Genomic DNA, 13,419 nt, shown 5'->3' on the forward strand with positions numbered 1-13,419 from the left:
AATGCAAAAATAATCAATAAAATACTGGCAAATAGAATCCAAGAACACATCAAAACCACCATCCACTATGATCAAGTTGGCTTCATCCCAGAAATGCAGGGATGATACAACAAATGAAAATCTGTCAATGTAATCCACCATAGAAACAAACTGAAAAATCATCCCATTAGATGATGAAAAACATTTGAGAAAATACAACATCCCTTCATGATAAAGGTCTCGGAGAGAACAGGGATACCAGAAACATACCTAAACATAATAAAGGCAATATACAGCAAGTCAACAGCCAACATCAAATTAAATGAAGAGAAACTCGCAGTGATCAAACTAAAATCAGGAACAAGACAAGGTTGTGCACTCTCTTCATATATATTCAATGCAGTTCTTGAGATCCTAGCTACATCAATAAGACACCAAAAGGAGATCAAGGGGATACAAATCGAACAAAGAAGAAATCAAACTCTGACTATTTGCTGATATGATAGTTTAAATAAGTCACCCCAAAAGTTCAACAAAGAACTTCTACAACTCATAACCACTTTTAGTAATGTAGCAGGATACAAGATTCACTCAGAAAAATAAATCAGTAGCCATCCTTTACACAGATAATAAATTGGTTAAGAAAGAAGTCAGAGAAATACAATAGCATAAAATATCACAAAGTAACTCTAACCAAACAAGTGGAAGACCTGTATGACAAGAACTTTAAATCTTTGAAGAAAAAAATTGAAGAAGACACCAGAAAGTGGAAAGATCTCCCATGCACTTGGGTAGGGAGAATTAATATAGTAAAAATGGCAATGTTACCAAAAGTAATGTACAGATTCAATGCAATGCCCAGCAAAATTCTTCACAGACCTCAAAAGAATGGTACTCAATTTCATGTGGAAAAGCACAAAACCGAGGTTAGCCAAAACAATCCTGTACAAGAAAGGAACTTTGGGAAGTATCACAATCCCTAACTTCAAACTCTACTACAGAGCTACAGTACTAAAAGCAGCCTGATATTGGCATAAAAACAGACAGGAAGACCAATGGAACCGAAAAGAATACCCAGATATTAATTCACACGAATACCTATTTGTTGTCAAAGAAGGAAAAAATATCAAATGGAAAAAAGAAAGTATATTTAACAAATGGTACTGGCATAACTGGAGATCAACATGGAGAAGAATGAAAATAGATCCCTATCTATCACCATGCACAAAACTCAAGTCCAAATGGATCAAAGACTTCAACATAAAGCCAGCCACACCGAACCTCACAGAAGAGAAAGCGGAAAGTACACTTGAACACATTGGCACAGGAGACCACTTCCTAAATAGAAACTCAGTAGTACAGAGACTGAGAGAAACAAATAATAAATGGGACCTCCTGAAACTGAAAAGCTCCTGTAAAGCAAAGGACACAGTCAATAAGACCAAATGGCAGCCACAGAATGGAAAAAGATCTTCATCAACAGAGGACTGACCTCCATAAAATACAAAGAATTCAAGTAATTGATCATCAAAAGAACAAATAATACAATAAAAAAAAGTGGAGTACAGACCTAAACAGAGAACTCTCAACAGGGAATCTAAAATGGCTGAAACACATTTAAGGAAATGCTCAACATCCTTACCCATGAGAAACACAAATCAAAACAACTCTGAGATTCTAACTTACACCTGTAAGAAATGGCCAAGATCAAAAACACTGATGACAACTTATGTTGGAGAGGTTGTGGAGAAATGGGAACACTTCTGCATTGCTGGTGAGAGTGAAAATTGGTACAGTCCCTTTGCATATCAGTATGGCGATTTCTAAGAAAATTAGGAAAAAAATCTTCCTCAACAAAGAAAACCAGCCAACAAACCACAATCCCAGAGAACTAAGACAACAATGAGGACACTAAGAGAGACTTACATGGATCTAATCTACATGGGAAGTAGAAAAAGACACGATCTCCTGAGTAAACTGGGAGCATGGGGACCTTGGGGGAGGGTTAAAGGGGAGGGGATAGGCAGGGAAAAGAGTAGAGAAAAATGTAGAGCTTAATAAAAATCAATTTTATATATAGTATTCAAAAAAAGAAATAATTTTGTTGTTCGGGGTCACCACAAGATGAGAAACTATATTATACTGAGTGAGGTAACCCAGACCCGGAAAGACAAATATCATATGTACTCACTCATAAGTGGTTTTTAGACATAGCGCAAAGAAAACTAACCTACAATTCACAATCCCAGAGAACCTAGACAACAATGAGGACCCTAAGAGAGACATACATGGATCTAATCTACATGGGAAGTAGAGAAAGACAAGATCTCCTGAGTAAATTGGGAGCATAGGGACCATGGGAAAAGGTTGAAGGGGAGGGGAGAGAAAAGGAGGGGAGCATAGAAAAATGTAGAGCTAAATAAATTAATTAAAAATTAAAAAACAAAGGGAGATTGCAACATTAGGAAGGTTGAGAACTACTGGCCTAAAGGATACTACCCATGTTTCATGTTTGGTCATAATCATAAAAATAAAAGCAACAAGATCCAGCAAGATCAAGAGTATTATCATAGGAGAAAAAGTAATATTTGGAGTGAGTGTTTATTTCAGAAAAGAAACCTAAATAGTGTTGCCATAAAATGACACACAACAATGGCAAACTGAGTATAGTACAGTAGAAAGAATGCACACTTCGTTCATAATACACTTTAATTCCTGCTTTCCCAAAAGTGATGTGAATTACAATTAAAATATATGTGTATGCAACACCAAAATGCAGAGTAAGCAAGCAACAATTTGCAGTGCAATGTGGCAATGAAGGTTTGGCAGAGAATACTGACTACAGTCAGAGCACACAGGCTTCTCCAGCAGCAAAGGAAGAGAGATAAACAGAATATGTCAGTCTCTGTGACAGAAGGGACATGGAACAATGCCATGAACAACTGGAGTAAGCACTAGCCTTTCTGGGGATGTAAAGTATCACCAACACAACCCACAACATGATGAGTCAAATACGTTTTCAGGTGCATTATTGTATGAGAGGAATGGACTGCTCAGATGATGGAGTGGAGTGGATCTCTCCAGCCTGTCTCCACATAGTAATACGCGCCTGCACAGTTGCACGGGTGGTTTGCATTGAGTCTAACTCAAAATGCCTTTGATACTCCAAAGAGGAAGTATTCTGTATCCTTCAAAGCCCATCCCCAAGCAAAAGAGGATGATGAAAACTAGGATAATCCACAGCAGGAACTCAGGGCACGGTGGGCACAAGTTTATAAATCCCACTGTCAGAGGAAGTAAACAAGCTGTGGTATACAGTCCCTAAAGGGATGTGGAAGGTTAAATATCACTCTGGTGCCTCTTTAAAGGGTGTTCATGGAGATAACACGCTTATGGTGGGTGACGTCATGAGCAAGTTCCCTGGCATTAAAAAGAATGTGTGTGCCTGTATATGTGTGTACATGTGAGAGACAGTCAGAGAAGTGTGTGTGTAAGATAGGCATAAATGTATGTGAGACAGAGACTAACAGACAGACATTGAGACTACATCCACCCATCTATCTATCTATCTATCTATCTATCTATCTATCTATCTATCTATCTATCTATCTATCTATCTATCATCTATCTATCTATCATCTATCTATCCATCTATCTATCTATCTATCTATCATCTATCTATCTATCATCTATCTATCTATCCATCTATCTATCCATCTATCTATCTATCTATCTATCATCTATCTATCTATCATCTATCTATCTATCTATCTATCTATCTATCTATCTATCTATCATCTATCTATCTATCTATCTATCTATCTATCTATCTATCTATCTATCTATCTCTCTTTCTATAGATGGAGCGAGAAAGAGACAGAGAGAGAAAGGAGAGATGAGAGATCCAGGGATACACAAAGCAACCATAACACAACATATTTAAAAGTATCAAGAGCCAGGCATGGTAGTGCCTAGCACTCAGGAAGGAAAAGAGCAAGTTTGAGGCAAATCTTGGTTACATGAAAAGTTCTAGGATAGCATGAGCTAAACATAAGACACTTCCTCCCCCCAAAAAAAAAATTTAAAAAGGAACAATGACAAAATCAAAAAGTAGAAATAAGTAAGGACAAAAATACAAATAGATAACCGAGGAGCTGGATGTGGGAGTTCGAGCCCATAAATCCAGCACTTGGGAGGAGGAAGCACGGTAAACAGCAGTTCAAGGTCACATGCCACTCTGTTTCAACAAGCTAAATCATCACAAAGTAGGGAGGGTGATAAAAACTAGGGATGGCTTTGAATTTTTAGACACAGTGATTGGAGGAGACTGGGGGAGACAATAATATTAAGCATAATTTGGAGAAGAGAAAAAACGAGAGAATGAGAGTGCCTAGGGGGTACCTGCAGGAATTCTGACAGGAAAACAGCACACTACAATTGAGGAACCTGAAGAGAGTGTCGAGTGGAATGGTAGTGGAATGGTAGTAGCCAGAGGCTGGGAGCTGGGAATCAGGGAGGCAGTCAGCACCATGCAGGGTTGCAACTAAGCACCAAGCAGCACGGAAAGCTGCAGCACAGCACACTGACTAACGTCAGCAACACTTTATCCCACAAGCAGAACCTGCTGAGATGCTAGGCTTTGTGCTAACTGCATTTATCTCAAAACAATAATGATTATAAACAAGGAAGGCAAAAGAAAACTGTTTTAGGTGATGGATCACAGACTAGAATAATGGTTTCATTTCATGGTTATATTTATCTGCAAATCACTTTTTTCTATCCCAATCATGGCTCAATAAAGTATTTAGAAAAACAAAGAAATGAGGCATCATCGACTATAGTTAGGAAATCAATAATTAATCTACTTAATGTTTTGTGTAAGGGTGATATATCTACCTACATGAAAATGACAAAGCAGTCAGATATTTGGCTTCTCTCCCATTACACTGTGCCTTCTGAAATTACCTTATCTATCTACCAATAGATTCATTAACAAAAAAGTGGAGTTTAGAGAAACTGAATGATGCTCCCTGGGAGTCCTGAGATTGTTTAGGAAGATCAGACAGTGCCACCTGCAGGTGCTGCATTCTTCATGCTCCATTCCTTCTGCCCACAGTCAAGAACAATGGAAGAAATGCCCAGCCTCCCTTCCCTCTCATGCATCTCCTGCCAGGATCCTAGCAACAGGAAGCTGGGAGCCAGGCAGCTGGTGGACATCCTCCATTCATGTCAGGCTGAGGGCATAGAACAGGGTGGAGAACGGTATTTAAGTCTTGAAAGGAAAAGAACAAATCAGGTATAAAGGCCCCAGGGCAGGCATATGCTACACGGGTAGAAAAGTGAAGGATTTGGTCCACTGGCAAAGAATATGAAGTGTCTTCACCTTAGCAAAGCCTCGGGATTATCTGAATCCCCACTGCCGCTGTCCCATAACTGTGCTCAGCCTGGTGCGAGACACAGGCACATGCAAAGCGGAGTCAGATGAGACTTAGACAAGCCTTTCACAAAGGAAAGAAAGAGTTTTAAAGAGAGAGGGAGGAAGAGAGGAAAGGAAGGAAAGAGAAAGAGGAAGATAAAAAGGGAAGGTGAAAGGGGGAGGGGGGGGGAAACAACATTTTCAAGAAATATCCTAGAACTTCTGTATTCAGATAACTGTAGCCACTTGCAAATGGCGCACCATCAGAGCGGGTCACTCACCTGCTCTCTCTTAGCTGCCCCTGCTGCCATCAATCTCAGCCTTGCCGCTCACTGAGCTTTCTGACAAGCCTTGTATAGACCTCAGGGCCTTTGCACACACTTTTCTGTGTGTGGAATACCATCCACACCCTTACCACTGAACAATCAAACTTGCTTCTTGTGTTGATACCAACTCTTCTCTACGCCATTTCTGATAACTATCTTTGGAGCACGCATATGCTAGTCTATGCTTGCATGGCATTCTTTGCCAGTCTCCATCACACCGCTGACAATTCCATGCCTGAATTTTGTCTTGCTCATAGTTCTCCCACCATTCCTCAAGATTCTGTAGCTCCTTAAGGGCAGAGCTGATTGCTTCTGCTTGTGCACCCCTTATTCTCACCAGTCAAAGAACAGTGCTGGCACTCGGATCTTACTTGACTGCCTGCAGGGATAAATCAATAAAAGTCACACAGCAGTAGGTGGCAGACTACAGTAATTTAATTCCTGGTCCCAGTCTCTTTGATTGTAAAGGAAGACTTCTATTTTTAATATACCTCACATTTCTGAACAAAATACTACTATGGAATTAAAGATGGGATGAGTAGCTTGCAACCCAGAATATACTCAGCAGCTCAAAATGACAACGTTAATAATTTAATGAATTTAAACACTGGTGAACCTTTTACATGTTCACAGTTATTTACACAGGGAAACGCATGCCTGTGGTTGCTTGCCAAAGATGGACTCAAACAGAGATGACACATATCTTTCAAATGTTATTTTGCTTTTCAAAGTTTGAGCTTTGGTGGAAATTGCTTTTTCTCTCTTAGAATTGAGAAAACAAGAGAGACTGACTTGTTTTTGATCATCCATCCATCTATTCATATGTCCAAGCATCTATCCATCTATCTATTATCCCTTTATCTACTGTTCATCTCATCATCTAATCACTTATCCACTTGTCCATAATCTATCCACTCATGTACCCACTCATTCACTCATTCATACAGCATGCATCTATTTATTCATCATATTCATACATCTACTCATTCACCCATTTAACTACCTAACCCATCCAAGCTATCTATGCATCTCCTTTCTTCCATGCTTTCTTACCTCCCTCCCTTCATCTTCATTACTTCTTTTTTCCTAAATGGAAGACCCATCATTAAACCTTAGAACTATATAGTATATAGTAGTAAGTTTTACCATCTCAGACTATATTAACAGAGAAAAACAGAAGTTAACACATTGTAATATATTCACTACAATAAACAAATGATAAAGGTGTACTGGCCACACATGAAGAAGTGAATGGCTTGTTACAAAAGAAAAGGAAGATTACAGTGTCATGTCTATGAAATCATAACCAAATCTTTATTCTCAAGAACTTTTCTTCTTCTTTATTTTTTGTTTGTTTGTTTGTTTTGGTTTGGTTTCATTTGGTTTTTCGAGACAGGGTTTCTCTGTGTATCTTTGGAGTCTGTCCTGGCACTAGCTCTGTAGACCAGGCTGTCATCGAACTCACAGAGATCCGCCTGCCTCTGCCTCCCCAGTGCTGGGATCACCATTGTCCAGCTTACTTGTCTTTTCATAAGTCTTACAGTTTTAGCTTTGATATTTAGACTTCTGATCTACTGCAAGTTGCTTTTCATTTCATTTTTCATAGTGGATAACAATCCATATAGAATTGGTTCAACCTACCTTAGTTTGCAGATTAGTCCATAATTGTGTGTCCAAACTCCCCAGAAGTAATCCAATATGCATCCAGAAGTAATGCATAGGCCAGAGAGGCTCTTCCTCTTTCCTCCCTCCTTACATAGGGCTATATTACACCCAAAGTAAATAAACATATTGAGATAGGCAGCAGTTTGCAAAGTCACATGCCAGCTGCCTAGATTTGCTATTAGTTAACGTCAGGACCTAACATTTTACCTCAAAAGCACCCAGGCATCTGGAGGAGTTCCGTGTCTTGCTCACACCTCTCTTCTCCAAGTGGGTTTTGATGTTATCTAGTTCACTCAGTTAAATTCAGTCAACACTTACTAAATTCTTTGAGTTTTACTGTGGTGATACAGAACTGAATGAAATCACACAAGCCTGAAGGGAGGAGCAGGACTGAACAGGGAAGACACAAACCAAACACTGGCATTATACCACCTTTCCAAGATAGAGCAATAACAAAAGGAACTGCAAATAGGGATTGACACACGCCTTGCTCGGTGTTTATTCTAAAAGGATATTACCCATGCCCAGCCCAGCTGTATATGACAGAGAGATTACTGTCCCATTATTTGGAACATACTGAACACCAGCTGGGACACAGAGAGAAAAGGTTCAAGTTCAAGAATAGAGCATTCCGGACAGACTATTCCTCAGGGAATAGAGCAAAGAGCTAGATAGCATTAAGGGCATAGAATATCTGCAGAGTTAAGGACAAAGGTAAACAAGGAATTGGCTGAATTCATCTTCCAGTCTCTGTAAGAATTTACATCTATACCCTACAGCCGGAAAAGCCAGCCAATGACAAAGGAGAAAACCACATACAAATGTGCCTTGCTACAACACAGAGAATTAAAATGTGAGGGTGTCTGCCATAAACATAAAGTGCCTCCAAACTAAGAAGAGGCTGTATGGTTCCTTACAATAAAACTTGTATTTCAGATAATAGAATTTGGTTCTTAGCACTAATGTCATTTTCTGCTAATTTAATGTCCCATGGATCTCTAGAGTAAGGAAATTGCGAGTGGAATGTAAACTGAGCCAATTTAAAGAGAAAGAGTCTTTTCTCCAAGCCAGGTGTGTTCAGAAGCTGAAAGACAGGATGGCAGGATTGAACATAATACAGGAATGAGGGGGAGTTTAGACAGAAGCTACTCTGAATAGTTTAGGGATGGGGGTTTAGAAAATCCTCCGGGGTGATCTGGGAGTGCGGGTGAATTAGTCAGATGCTGCTCTGGGTGGTTTGGAAATGTGGGCTGCTGAGAAGAGGGACAAGCGGTGGCTCTGGATTCACCCTAAAGAAATAAACTCATGAAGAGCACTGTACAACCCAACTATAAAGCCAGCAGGGCACCAAGAGACTCATGACCACCACAGGAAAGAAAGGTAAGTGGGTAGAGGAGCAGGTTCACCTTGAAGGAGGTACTTGGCAATACTACCCTTTCCTGGTGTAGAGAAGTTAGGACTGAGTTCCTCAGTTTCCCTGAGTCACATCTGACTTACTCCTACTGCGACATGGGACACACTCATCTAGATCATTTTGCAATCTGAAAAGAATCCAGTTTTACTAACAAATTATCAAAGACATCCTAGGTACCAAGAGTGGAATGCAACAAATAGGTCAGGAAAGTGAAGAAAGAATTGAGGTTCCTAACCTAGAAAGCTATGTAACCTCAGCAGAGGTTCTTGAACGCCTCAGACTCCAGCTTTTGCATCAAACAAATGGGAAAGGAGTATGTCTCTGGCAACTTTCTGTGAGAATGAAATAGAACAGCATGTCTAATGTGCTGTGCAGGATCAAGCCTAACATCTGTCCAAACTCTACTGATGATAAACTGCTGCTGACAGTTGGTTCAAAGAAGCAGGAGTAGTGTGGAAGATAGAGCATGCTCTGAGGCTATCTCTTTCTATCCTAATTTTCTAGCTAACCTCAAGCCTCCCTGCCTCCTGCTGCCCTGCATCCAACATGCTCAGTGTGCTGACAGTTGTGAACAGTGTGTGCAAAGGGCCCCAAGAGTCTGTGGGCTTCTCCAAAGGCGAAGCAGGATTTCATACACCAAGATGGCCCCTGTCTCCACCTATAGTCCTGCCCTGTCTAAAACACAAGACAAAGAAAGCAGAAATTTTTGTTAAAGAGCCTTGTCCTCTCCCTTTCCCCTCTTGACTCTCTGTTCTTGAATGACGGAAGGAAACGTTCTTAGGAAGGCAGAGAAGTAAAGCTTCTGAAAGTTATCCACAGAAACAGATTCCTAAGCTTCCCACAAACATGGGTGCAATGCACAGTGCTGAACTCCACAAAGGCAGCAGGGGGAGGGGTGAGCAGAAACTAATTAGCTCCTCCCTGAGCCTGATGAAGTGGAACGAGCCTCCCCAGTGACACAAGGTGGCTTAATTACTGCTATTAATACAGAATCACTGAAAGCCAAAGATGGAGACTTGCACAGAGGCAGGGGATGGGGAGAGACCTCCAAAATCTACAAAAACAGGAAGATACACCAAAGAAATACTGAAGACATAGATTTCTGGCAAGCTCAGAAGTCAATGCAGGAGATTTCTAGCAAGATCATCTCAGCTTGATTAATGAAGCATGCTGGTCTCTAAGCCCACACCTGCTATCATTCAATGATCTCAGCAAACAGACCTCTCCTGTCACCCCTTCCTCTTAAAGAACCAATGGCGAAGGTTCAGGGATGCCTCCTCTGCCTACACTATTCTTTACCACATGTGAAGACTCTACCCATAACATAACTTCCTCCCCCTTCCTTTGATGGCTCCAGATGGCTATGAGTTCTTCTTCCTGGTCCCCAAATACAAGCATACACACATTCATCAAAGGAGGAATTTTAGATTGCAATTCTGAGTCTCTTGTGGAGACTGCTGCTCTCAGCCTTAATTCTGCCATCCCTTGATTCCGTTAGCATTTGTCAGCCTTCAGATCCTCATCTGGGTTCCTCCACAGACCCACTACACTCAGAATGAGCAAGTGGAGGGCAGCTATTACCACTCACAATTATAGACAAGAGTTTATTTGAGGTCAAGAGCCACGATTTAATCTTACCCTGCTTCTCATACTCTATCAAGCATATATAGTGCTTAATTCACAATTATGATAATGGAGGGATTTAAAATGGGGGTAGAGACACCCAAAGGGAAGCACAGCATGAAAGAATGCACAAACTTCTTAGGCCCAACTGATAGGTGTTAGTGATATCAAAGCTAGCTCAGAGTTAAAGCAATAGTTCAAGGTAAAGAGCACTTGCTGCTCTTCCAGAGGACTTAGGTTCAATTCACAGTACCCACATAATGATTCATAAGTGTCTGTCATTCCAGTTCCAAGAAACCTGACCCCTTTTCTTACCTCTGCGAGCACCATACACACATGTAATGCATTTGTATCACATGACAGTAATACATTCATACACATAAAATAATTTATAAAAAAAATTATGTTTGCCTCCCATATCATACCAATGTTCTCATTCATTCAATTTCTGTATAAATCTTCATCTGGAATATACTCAGGGTTCCAACTCCCCAGATACCACCCCCCTACCACCTGGTTTTAGGTTGCTCCCTTGTTACATGAAATGAACATATGGGGAAAGTTCAAAGATTAAGATGATCAAGTAGTTTGGGGTTCATACAAGAAAACAGCCATCATCACAGTAGCTTGGATAGACATCCTTATGTATGTTTCCATTCCTTTTGTCCAGAGATCACTTTCTAATCCTGCAAGGGATGTTTTGCTCTTGTCATCTAAAGTAACACCATTGTTTCCCCTGTGTCATCAGGGCACTCCAACTGGCCTTTAACCAACTTCCCTGTGCAGCCCTTTTCTATCCTCCAGCCATGCAAAATTCTACAACTCTATCCTGTGTTTTCATGGCAGAAGCAGTTCACTGTCACTTCTGGATCTCAATGCCATATGCAGTCCCAGGACATTATCTTTTCATCCGCTTCTTGCTGACACATGGGAATGACCACACACAGGGAAAAAGCACAAGAGCAGTACTCAGGCAGGGCAAAAAGAAGAAGGCCTCATGATGAGGAAGAGTTCAGACTCTGAGCTAGATGCCCACTTGCTTCAACCTAGGCCAAGCACAACCAATACCCAGTACGTCATTACAATAGGAGTAGGGGTTTAGGGAGAGTGTGATGCTAGTGCCTGTCTAAACAATGTCTTATGAAACACAATCCAAGCACTCAGAAAGGTACATGTCATGAAGAATCACAATGTGTCAACTTTTGTGATCTTACACTAAGGACAGGAAGAAAGCACAGCTTCAAAACCTACAGGCCCCCGGACATTTCACCTCTAAGGAATCACATTAAAAACACAAACAAACAAAAAAAAGCAACTATACAATTCAAGCATCTTCTTCTGATTCTCACCTACCAGAGAAGCATATAGAAAAAAGATGGGCTGTCTAGGGCAAAGGCTAGACAAGAGGGAAAAAGAGATAAAGAGATTTCTTCTTATTCATCAAAGAGTCCTTGGAGCAAGTATCTATGAGGAGAGTCCAGGAAGTGAAGCACAGCATGGAAATACTCCCAGAGACATTTACTTATCTTACTCTTCATGCCATTCACCTCTAAGTGTTTATCAAATACATGAAATTAAGCTGGGTTAATATGTTATGTCTCTAGAGAACGGTCTCTATCAGCTTCCTCTGAACAGGATCCCATGTGCATGCTGAAAAATCCCACTGTCCACACATGCACACAGTCATTTCTGAACTGGAAAATCTAAACAATTCAGGAATCCAAGTGCCCCACAATGCTTTGTGTAGGTCACACATAGTCTTCTAGGAAACATCCATCACAGCCTGATTCCTAGGAAGGTAGAGAAAATGAAGGGTCATCTCCATTGTTCAAAACCCCTGTTTCTCTCCAAGGACTGAACCTAGTCATCAATAGAAGAATGTCAAATGGCATGCAATTCCAAGATATAATCACGAAAATCTGCAGTTCAAAAATGCTAGAGACCACACAAACTGGGAAAAGTCCTGGTAGGCTGCCTGCCAGGCAAACTGCCCCACTCTCTCTAATTCCGCATCCTCTCACCCTATCCCCAGTTCCATGACCTCCTAGTTGCCTTGTTCCAGCCTTCAATTGGGTGCAGATTACCCACTGTATCAGAGACCACACAGACTGTGAGAAGTCCAAGCCACACCTACCAGAAGACTAAAGATGAAAACAGAAACCAAGGAACAAAACAGCCATCCAACAAAGACAAACTGAGAAATTGGCACCTAGACCAATAATCACCCTAAACCCAGATGCCTAGGCACAATCAACACAACCAACAACAGCCAAGGCAATGTATCACTACCAGAACTCAGCTATCCTACCACAGCAACCCGTGAATATTCCAACACAGCAGAAATAACAAAACTAAAAGACCTTAAAAACAATTTTATGAAGATGATTGAGGTCCTTAAAGTGGAAATAAGAAATTCCTTAAAGAAATTCAGAAAAACACAAATAAATAATAGGAGAAAATTAATAACTATTAAAAATACAAAGAAAAACAAGCAGTTGAAGGAAACAAATAAAACTGTTTAAGGGATGAAAATGGAAATAGAAGAAATTAAAAAACACAAACTAAGGGGATTCTGGGAATGAAAAATCTATGTAAAATAACAGGAACCATGGGTACAAGCATTACATCACCAACAGAATACTAGAGACAAAAGAAAGCATGTCAGGCATTGAAGATATGGTAGAAGAAATTAATACATCAGTCAAAGAAAATGTCAAATCTAAAAAGTTCCCGACACCATACATCTAAAAAATCCAGAACACTATGTAAAGACCAAATCTATGAATAATAGAAACAGAAGGAGAAGATTACCAGATCAAAGGCCCAGAAAATATTTTCAACAAAATCATAGTGGAAAAATTTCCGAGTCTATAAGGTACAAGAAGTTTACAAAATACTGGTGTGGCCCTCATGATACAGAATGGCACCAATGTGGACAACTGGATCCACATAAAACCTGAGAAAGCTTGGGAAGTAATTCTAGACAGAAAAAAAAA

The 13,419-nt window shown here is 40.3% G+C and overlaps 1 protein-coding gene across 7 annotated transcripts in view; it reads right to left on the bottom strand.

The window, feature by feature from the left end:
- Large1 (LARGE xylosyl- and glucuronyltransferase 1) overlaps positions 1-13,419 on the bottom strand; it is a 464,139-nt gene that overhangs the window by 286,742 nt on the left and 163,978 nt on the right. The window lies entirely within an intron of this gene.

Source organism: Microtus pennsylvanicus, chromosome 6 (assembly GCF_037038515.1).
Source record: "Microtus pennsylvanicus isolate mMicPen1 chromosome 6, mMicPen1.hap1, whole genome shotgun sequence".
Taxonomy (NCBI): Eukaryota; Metazoa; Chordata; class Mammalia; order Rodentia; family Cricetidae; genus Microtus; species Microtus pennsylvanicus.